This window comes from Triticum aestivum, chromosome 7B, assembly GCF_018294505.1.
Source record: "Triticum aestivum cultivar Chinese Spring chromosome 7B, IWGSC CS RefSeq v2.1, whole genome shotgun sequence".
In the NCBI taxonomy this organism is placed as follows: Eukaryota; Viridiplantae; Streptophyta; class Magnoliopsida; order Poales; family Poaceae; genus Triticum; species Triticum aestivum.
In genome coordinates, this window is record NC_057813.1 from 587,661,577 (window position 1) to 587,670,961 (window position 9,385).

Here is a 9,385-nt window from a genome sequence, read left to right on the forward strand (position 1 = left end):
GCCTATGAATTATTCTCTTGTTATTGAACCGTTTGATGTTTGGGGCTTTGATTATATGGGACCTTTTCCTGCCTCCAATGGTTATACACATATTTTAGTTGTTGTTGATTACGTTACTAAGTGGGTAGAAGCTATTCCAACTAGTAGTGCTGATCATAACACTTCTAATAAAATGCTTAAAGAAGTTATTTTTCCAAGGTTTGGAGTCCCTAGATATCTTATAACTGATGGTGGTTCACACTTTATTCATGGTGCTTTCCGTAAGATGCTTGCTAAGTGTGATGTCAATTATAGAATTGCATATCCTTATCACTCGTGGTCTAGTGGTCAAGTAGAGTTGAGCAATAGAGGGCTCAAATTAATTTTGCAAAAGACTGTGAATAGATCTAGAAAGAATTGGTCAAAAAAACTTGATTATGCATTATGGGCCTATAGAACTGCATACAAAAATCCTATGGGTATGTCTCCATATAAGATGGTTTATGGAAAAGCATGTCATTTACCTCTTGAACTTGAACATAAAGCATATTGGGCTATTAAAGAGCTTAATTATAATGACTTCAAACTTGCCGGTCAGAAAAGGTTATTTGATATTAGCTCACTTGATGAATGGAGAACCCAAGCATATGAGAATGCTAAGCTTTTCAAAGAAAAAGTCAAACACTGGCATGATAAAAGGATACAAAAGCGTGAGTTTAACGTAGGAGATTATGTGTTATTATTCAACTCTCGTTTAAGATTTTTTGCAGGAAAAGTTCTCTAAAAATTGGAAGGTCCCTACATTATCGAGGAGGTCTATCGTTCTGGTGCTATAAAAATCAACAACTTTGAAGGCACAAATCTGAGGGTGGTAAACGGTCAAAGAATTAAACATTATATTTCAGGTAATCCTATCAAGGTTGAAACTAATATTATTGAAACCATAACCCCTGAGGAATACATAAGAGACACTTTCCAGAATGTTCCAGACTCCGAAAAGGCATAGGTACGTGGTACGGTAAGTAAACCGACTCCAAAACAACTCTAATGTCAATTTTCATCAGTTTTGGATTATTCAAGGATTTTAGGAAGAAAGAGGTAGTCCGAAAGGGACACGAGGCTCCCACGAGAGAGGATCCCCCCCTGTAGGGCGCGCCCCCTGTCTTGTGGGCACCTCGTGTGCCTCCTGGACTCCGTTTTCTTGTATGTTACATATTTTGGTCGGTAAAAATTCATTATATATACTCCCGAAGGTTTTGACCACCATATCACGCAAATATCCTATGTTTTTGTTTCGAGGGTGTTTCTGTTTCAGATCTAGAGCATCATGCCGTCTTCAAGCGCTCCCAAGGACAAGTTTTTCGAGAGGGTTATCAACCCCTATCTTGAGGAGGAGGTGCATCACCCTCAAACCATTGAGATGCATGAGGGGGTGTTGCACATCCGCCATGTGGAAGGACCGAGGCATACCGGGAGCATGGAGACAAAGCTCGAAGCCATGGAAAAGGAAGTTTTCAAGTGTCTAGGGATGGTGGAGTGTGGGCTCAACACCAACCAAATGATGATCACGGAGTTCACCAACAACCACAAGCTGGATGCCAAAGTCATTAGGGAGACCATCTTCAAGCTTCAAGAGAAAATCGAGCACCTCCAAGCCCAGATTTATGACCTGCAAAACCAGAACTGTGAGTATGAATATAGATTCAAGCGAATGAGTTTGGCTGCATATTTAAGGATCCCGGAGACTCGATCATCCTTTTATGATGGAGAGCCTATGCCTTGGAAGACAGACGACAAGCCTACTTCATCAACAACTCCTGCTTCACCACCTCCGAAGAAATAATCACATGGGTATGGGAACTCCCCTTGGAAACTGCCAAGCTTGGGGGAGGTGCCCCGGTATCGTATCACCATCACACTCCTATCTTTCCCGCTTTATTTAGTCTGATCCTTTTAGTAGTATCTTGATCTATTAGTTCGAAGTTTGGATATCAAGTAGTTTTGAGTTTTTCGTTGTTATCTCTTTATGTAATCGAGTTTGTGTGCTATCTATAATAAAGATTAGTGTTGAGTCAAGGGCTTTGCTATGTTGCTATGATCTTGAGAAAGTAGAAAGAACAAAAGAGTTCATATTGATCTTATGGATAGTGATAACTTCACACATAGAAAGTATGAGGCATAAAAATTGTTGAGGGTTGATGAACGTAGCCTTCGTCATCGTTGCAATTAATAGGAAGTGATAAGGAAAGAGGGGTTCACATATAGATATATTATCTTGGACATCTTTTATGATTGTCAAGCACTCATTAAGTATGACATGCTAAAAGAGTTGACGTTGGACAAGTAAGACAACATAATGGTTTATGTTTTCCGACATCTCAGTTAAAGTATATTGTCATTTACTTTACAAACATGTCGAGCTCGCCTTTCCCCCTCATGCTAGCCAAAACTCCTTTGTCGGAGTAATGGGCCACGGGTAGGCTCACCCGAGTCCCTGGATTTATCAAGACTTTGGGCCAGCTCCGCCTAGCTGGGGCCCAAGCTGAAGCTCCGCCCTCTGGGGCCGGCTGGCTCAGCGCCCGGCTGCCAGAGGGCGGCCGACCCAGGACTACGACGCTCTGAGTGACCGGCTCCTGGCGGCTGCCCTCCAAAGAGGGCGGCAACGGGCAGGCGGCCACCTCACGACTACGAGGCGGCCGAGCTCCCATCAAGAGTACAACTCCAAGCATGGCAACAGTGAAGCACGTCGTCTCCCACGCTCGAGACGGGCGTGGCTACAGTGCTCCGTACAGACGGAGATCTCCGCACGATGGAGCACTGTGTCGTATCTACCCTGACGTCGCTCCGGGCAGGCGGAGCCCTGTTCCCCACGACGGCCTGTCGGTACGGCCCGCCAGAGGCGGGCCCTATCGGGCAGTGACCCCAAGGAAGACGGCGAAAGCACAACCAGGAGGATTAGAGAGGGGCCGGCCTCCAGCAGGCGGCCGTCCCTTGTCCCGAGGCGAGCACGCCATTAAGCTAATAAGACCAGGTGTGGCTACAGTGTCCCACCAGGCAGCGGGACTGTAGCCATGCTAAGATGACCAAGGCCCCATCACCAACGACACGGCTACAGTGAGAAGCCACCAACCAGTCGGCGGGGCCCACCAGGCGGTAGGCCCCAGCGGTCGGCGGAGAAGCCGGAGGCTGGAGACACTGACAGCCGGGCCCAGCAGCCGGCCAGATTACCATTGTACCCCTGGGGGTAGGCCTATATAAACCCCCCAGGCCACCCATGCAAAGGGTCCCCACTCCATTAGAACTAGCCATTCCCCTAGAGCAGGAAGAGAGCTAGCCTTGCCTCCTTCTGCTTCTAGCATACAGCTCGAGGAGCACCATTGTATCACTTGTGCCTTAGAGATCATGCGGAGACCCCGCAGAGCAGGACTAGGGGTGTTATCTCCTAGGAGAGCCCCGAACCTGGGTAAAGCCCCTTCCAGGCACCAGCGACGTTCTACTCGCTCCCACCATGATAAGCCATCCATTGGCATATGTCTCACCCAACCCCCGACATTTGGCACCCACCATGGGGCGAGGTGCACCGTCTCTCGGAGATCTGCTCTGGACGGGAACCCTGTTCCTCCCTGGCGAGCGAAGCCAACCCAGCACGCCGGACGGCATCAACCTTGACGCGCTGCACGGCACGGAGATCACCTGCGCGGTGAGCTGCCTCGCTGACCTCGTTGGCGAGATCGACCTCTCGGACGAGCCGGCCTCCGACGCGGGCACAAGCTGCCCTGTGAGCCACCTCGTCAGCCTCCCCGACCAGCTCCAAGTCGCCAGCGAGCCTGCCGTGGACCTGGAGTCCGTCGGCTCGACCGATTCGATGATCGTCGACTCCGACACGGCGTCGCTCGACACGTTCCCCACCAACGTGGTGGTCTACGACGAGCCGCCTCCTCGCGAGTACAGCGGCGGGAGCACCGTCACGGAGGTACTCGTCATCAATAGTGCGGAGCACTCGGACGGGCGTGCTCAAGATCCCCTCGAGACCACTCTGCACGACCTCACGGCGCCCATTCCTGAGGGCGCGGATGCTGAGGTGCTGGAGGCATGCCGCCTCCAGCTTCTCGAAAATGTTGGCCACCTGGCCAGCATGCGCCGGCTTTCGGACACCTATCGCCGCAAGATGGACCGGGCGGTAGGCGGCACGCCGGCTCCTGAGGGGCCTAGCCGCCTCGACATAGTTCGGCAGCGTGGCACGACCGTCGCCAGCATGTTCGGGGCAGAGCGCCCCGTCTACGCCACGCCTGCGAAAAACATCCAGGCCGCCCTGGCGGTAATGGATGAGCTGGACAAATACGATGGCGATGAGCGCCGCCACATGACGGAGCGAGTCTAGCAGCTCCTAGACGCGGCTGCCGTGCAGCACGAGGCCGCCTGCCGCGCCGAAGTCCCACCCGGACGAAACAATGAGCCGCCCCCACATCGAGATCATGGGGCGACCTCCCGGACATCGACTGGTGGCGCCCGCGGAGGAAAGGGCAATGAGCCGGCTGCCAGCCGCAGTCGGACACGCCTCTCCATCGAGCGGGACGAGGACGGCCACCCTCGTGTAGTAGAGCAGCAGGGCGACCTGCCGCCTCCCCCACCTCGTGGAGCGAGATACCCCACTCCGCCTCCTGTCACGCATCCGACACTCGGCGACCGCCTTGGCCGCCGAGAGGGAGTCGGAGAGAATGATGCTCGCCATCGGATCGATCACCTCAACCGATCCCTGACGATTGAATAAGAAGATGCGCTGGGCCTGCCCTGTTTCGGGCCCCGAATCCGAGATGAGCCCTTCCATAAGGGGTTCACCCTCCCGCGAGATACGCCCAAGTACACCGGCTCCGTGAAGCCAGAGGACTGGCTGGTCGACTACTCCATGGCCATCAGTATAGCAAACGGCAACAAGCGCGTTGCCGTGAAGTACATCCCGCTCATGCTTCAGGGCACTGCCCAGACGTGGCTCAATAGCCTGAAGCCCCACAGCATCAACAGCTGGGTTGATTTCACTGAGGTCTTCATCTGCAACTTCAGCAACACCTACAAGCGGGCTCCCAAGCCCCGACAGCTCTCCTTGTGCATCTAAGGGCCCATGGAGTCAACTCGCGACTACCTCACGCGCTAGACCGAGCTGCGCAATTCCTGCGAAGGCGTGCTCGAGGTGCAGGAGATCGAGTACTTCACTATCGGGTGCCGAGAGGGCACCCTCCTCAAGCATTGACTCCTCTGCGACGAGCCCGAGACCCTCGATGAGCTTCTGGTCATCGCTGACAAGCATGCCACGGTCGACTCCTCCATGAAGGCAGAAATCCTGGTTGATGCGTCCGGCAAGGTTGGCCCCTCAGGCACCTCGGACTCCGGCTGGTGACACCAGTCGGCGACAGCAACCAGGTGATAACAAGCGGAAGGCCACCCAGCCGGCTTCCACCAGCCGGCAGGTGGCGATGGTCAAGGATCAGCAGCCAGAAGGGCAGCCGGCCCCCAAGCGGCAGAAGGGCGGCAAAACCAATTGGTTACCTGCTTTCTCTTACGAGCAAACCTTGGATGCACCCTGCAAGTTCCATAGCGGCACGAAGCCCTCCAACCACACCACTCGGAAGTGTCACTAGCTCACCAGAATTGCCAAGGGAGATGGAATCCTACCTCCTCCGCCTGCCGGACCGCCGCCTCCTCAGCCCCAGCAGCCGGCGGCCCGACCAGTCGGCGCCATACAAGAAGAGTACCCGGAGGAGCACGAAGCCTATGTTGTGTTTACCAGCATGGCCGATGACAGGCGCAGCAGACGGCAACAACAACAAGAAGTGCATGCAGTGGCCTCCAATACTCCAGAGTTCATGCATTGGTCCGAGAAGCCTATCAGTTGGAGCAGGACCAACCACCCGGAAGTGATGCCTTCCCCTGGTTCGTATGCCCTGGTCCTAGAAGTTACCCTTGCAACAGAGAGGCGAGCAGCCCGTTTTTCCAGAGTCTTGATAGATGGCGGCAGCAGCATCAATATCCTGTACCGTGACACGATGGAGAAGTTGGGAATCAAGCAGAAACAGCTCGTCCCCGGTCGGACTGTATTCCATGGCATAGTCCCTGGCCTTTCCTGCTCACCAATTGGCAAGACCCAGATTGATGTCCTCTTCGGAGACAAGAATCACTTCCGCCGAGAGTCAGTTTGGTTTGAAGTGGTGGACCTTGAGAGCCCCTACCATGCACTGCTAGGCCGGCCTGCTCTGGCCAAATTCATGGTAGTCCCCCACTACACCTACCTCAAGATGAAGATGCCGAGTACCAAGGGAATCCTGACAGTAGTCGGAGACTAAAAGAAGTCGATCGCTTGTGCTGCAGATAGCAGCCGGCTGGCCGAGTCCCTCGTTATTGCTGCCGAGAAGTGGCTCCTTGACCGGGTGGTGGCGTTAGCAGGCAAGAAGTCGGAAATGTCACCCACCCCCCAGGAGTCGGAGGTTGAGGGCTCGTTCAAGCCGGCCAAGGAAACAAAGAAAATACCCTTGGACCCGAAGCACCCGGAGAGGCACGCTGTCGTAGGCACATGCCTTGACAACAAATAGGAAAGCGAGCTCGTCGATTTCCTTCATGAGAATCGGGACATCTTTGCATGGTCTCCCAAAGACATGCCGGGTGTTCCAACGGATTTCGCCGAGCACAAGCTACATGTCCGACCTGACATCAAGCCGGTCAGGCAGCCCTTGCACTGCCTGTCAGAAGAGAAGAGAAGAGAAGAGTTATCAGAGAAGAGATAGCCCGGCTCCTAGCAGCCGGATTCAGCATGGAACTATTCTTTCCAGAGTGGCTGGCCAACCTAGTCCTGGTGTTGAAAAAGAACAAGCAGTGGCGCATGTGCATTGACTACACCAGCCTCAACAAAGCCTGCCCCAAAGATCCCTTTGCTCTGCCGAGGATTGATCAAGTAATAGACTCCACAGCTGGATGCGAGCTATTGAGTTTCCTGGATGCATACTCCGGGTATCACCAGATAAAACTGAACCCGGCTGACAGGCTGAAGACAGCCTTCATCGCACCATTTGGAGCCTTCTGCTACCTGACCATGACGTTCGGCTTGAGAAACGTCGGCGCCATGTTCCAGCGTTGCATGCAGAAGTGCCTCCTCAAGCAACTCGGCAGAAATTCCCATGTATATGTGGATGATGTGGTGGTGAAGACGGAGAAGCGTGGCACGCTGCTGGAGGACCTCAAGGAGACCTTTGAGAACCTGCGCCGATTCCAGATCAAGCTCAACCCAGAGAAATGTGTCTTTGGAGTACCAGCCGGCCAGCTTCTTAGTTTCCTGGTCTCAGAGCGCGGCATAGAGTGCAATCCCGTGAAGATCAAGGCAATTGAGATGATGAAAGCGCCCACCCGACTGCTGGACGTGCAGAAGTTCATCGGCTGCCTGGCGTCAGTCAGCCGTTTCATCAGTCGGCTGGGCGAGAAGGCCCTTCCCCTGTACCAACTCATGAAGAAGACCACTTTTTTCGAGTGGAACGACAAGGCGGACGAAGCATTTCTCCAACTCAAGAAGATGTTGGCAACCCCGCCTGTCCTGGCGGCTCCGACTGAGAAGGAGCCCATGCTCCTCTACATTGCAGCCACCAATCCGGTTGTCAGCATGGTCATGGTACTAGAGCGCAAGGAGAAGGATAAAGCATTGCTGGTTCAGAGATCGGTTTATTACTTGAGCAAAGTATTGTCCGCCTCCAAGAAAAACTACCCCCACTACCAGAAGATGTGTTACGGCGTGCACTTTGCCGCCAAGAAGCTGAAGCCCTACTTTCAAGAGCACCCAATAAATGTTGTATGCATAGCTCCACTTGCTGAGATCATTGGGAGCAGAGATGCTTGTGGCCGAGTGGCCAAGTGGGCTATTGATCTGGCCCCTTACACCATCTACTACCAGCCCCGCACCACCATCAAATCACAAGTGTTGGCCGACTTCCTCGTCGATTAGGCCAAGACCCAATATTTGCCGCCTGCACTAGACTCCACTCATTGGCGGATGCATTTTGATGGTTCAAAAGTGCGCACTGGTCTGGGAGCCGACATCATACTCACCTCTCCCAAGGGAGACAAGCTCAAATACATGTTGCAAGTCCACTTCACCGCCTCCAACAACGTAGCAGAATATGAGGCACTCATACACGGGCTCCGACTTGCCAAGGAACTCGGCATTCGCCGGATCCTGTGCTATGGTGACTCCGACTTGGTGGTCCAACAGTCGTTAGGCGACTGGGACGCCAAGCATGCAAACATGGCAAGCTACCGCTTCCTCGTGCAGCAACTCAGCGGATACTTTGATGGGTGCGAGTTCCTTCACATGCCAAGAAATGACAATGAGCAAGCAGATACTCTGGCACGGATTGGCTCCACCTGACAAGCAATACCAACCGGCGTCGCCCTACGCCGCCTTCTGAAGCCGTCTGTCAAGCCATCTCCTGATTCATACTCCATCTTTGTGCCCCCCCCCCCCCGAAGTAGTCAAATCTGACTTGGCGATCCCAGAGGCCGGCACGGGGATTTCGACAGGCGGCCCGGGGACTGCTACAGTCGCGCCTGGCCCGGGGACTTCAGAACCCGGCCCGGGGACTTCAGCAGTCGGCCCGGGGACTTCTCCAACACAGCAGGCGGAAGCAGCTGCCAACCCGCCGCCTCCTAGCCCAGCCGCCCTCATTCAAGTTGAAGTAGTCGTAGTCAAAGAAATTGCAGCACCCTCATGGGCCCAGCCAATCCTCAAGTTCTTGGTGAATAAAGAGCTGCCAACCAATGAAGTCTCAGCCCGACAAGTGCAGAGGCGAGCTGTAGCTTACACCATAGTCAACAGAGAGCTGGTGCGACAAAGCGTAACAGGGGTTTATCAGCGGTGTGTGGAGTCGGACCAAGGCCAAGCAATACTCAGAGATATCCACCAGGGCGAGTGCGTCCACAACGCAGCTTCAAGATCACTTGTGGCCAAGGCTTTCCGCCACGGGTTCTTCTGGCCGACTGCCCTGGAAGAGGACAAAGAGCTAGTTCAAAAGTGTCAAGGGTGCCAGAGGTTCCGCTCCAAGCCACACCTGCCAGCTTTTGCACTCAAGACCATTCCCATAGCCTGGCCCTTTGCTGTATGGGGACTGGATATGGTGGGACCATTCAAGACGGCACGCGGTGGCATGACTCACTTGCTTGTTGCTGTGGACAACTTTACCAAGTGGATAGAGGCAAAACCAATCAAGAAGCTGAATGGGCCGACTGGTGTGACTTTCATCGCCGACATCACCACGCGATACGGCATCCCACACAGCATCATCACCGACAAAGGCACCAACTTTGCCAAGGGAGCCTTGGCTCGTTTCTGTGCAACACAGGGCATCCACCTGGACTTAGCGTCCGTTGCCCA